The 782-nt window shown below is 50.1% G+C and overlaps 1 non-coding gene across 1 annotated transcript; it reads left to right on the top strand.

Annotated features, from left to right (window-relative positions):
• The first annotated feature begins 495 nt into the window (after positions 1–495).
• Trnap-agg (transfer RNA proline (anticodon AGG)) lies at positions 496–567 on the top strand. Its single transcript has one exon. It is a non-coding gene; the product is annotated as a tRNA-Pro (tRNA).
• Positions 568–782: the final 215 nt, after the last annotated feature.

The raw sequence follows: 782 nt of genomic DNA on the forward strand, positions 1-782 counted from the left end.
GCACGTTATTGCTATGCCCCTTCCCTCAATCCAGGATGTACACACGACGATGGTGTTGCCTTCGGCAAGTGTTCAGTTCACTTTCCAGGGTACTAGCTACGTCGCTGCCGATCGCAGGCCTGAAGGCAACCAATCTGTGGAGATATATTCCTTGGCGTTCCGATAGATATAAGGAAAACATAATGACGAAGAGGAAGAAGAAGTAAAAAACAAACGATGCGATTGATTAGGGCACACCATAGATTACGAACATTTTTCTTCACCGGCTTTCATTGCTCCCTCGTAAGGTTATTTCCTGCCTTTCTGAAGTAGGGACGATCAGACTGAGCACGGCATACCTCAGCAGCGTCGCCCGTCGCAACTGAGCTGACAGCCAGTCTTACGTGGCCTTCCACAGGAGCAGCGGCGGCGGCAGCAGCAGCGTGCGGCCTGTTGCACGAATGTAGGTCACGCTTTATGAGCTTTCCCAACACGCAAGAACACTTTTTTCATCGTGGCTCGTTGGTCTAGGGGTATGATTCTCGCTTAGGGTGCGAGAGGTCCCGGGTTCAAATCCCGGACGAGCCCAAGTTTTTACACTTCGTTCCTGCCCTCTAAGAAAAGAAGTGGACACGCGTACTTCATATCCAAGAGACTGCGTAAGCACAACAAATGCCGAAAGCGTTGGGAACCAAGGAATGTAGGAGTTTATTGATGGGCCAGAATTCAGGCCTTGAGAGGCGGAGCACAAACACGTAACACAGCTCCGTTTAGCTGCAACTGCTGTTTCATTGACTTTTAAC

Source organism: Schistocerca serialis, chromosome 2 (assembly GCF_023864345.2).
Source record: "Schistocerca serialis cubense isolate TAMUIC-IGC-003099 chromosome 2, iqSchSeri2.2, whole genome shotgun sequence".
Lineage (NCBI taxonomy): Eukaryota > Metazoa > Arthropoda > Insecta > Orthoptera > Acrididae > Schistocerca > Schistocerca serialis.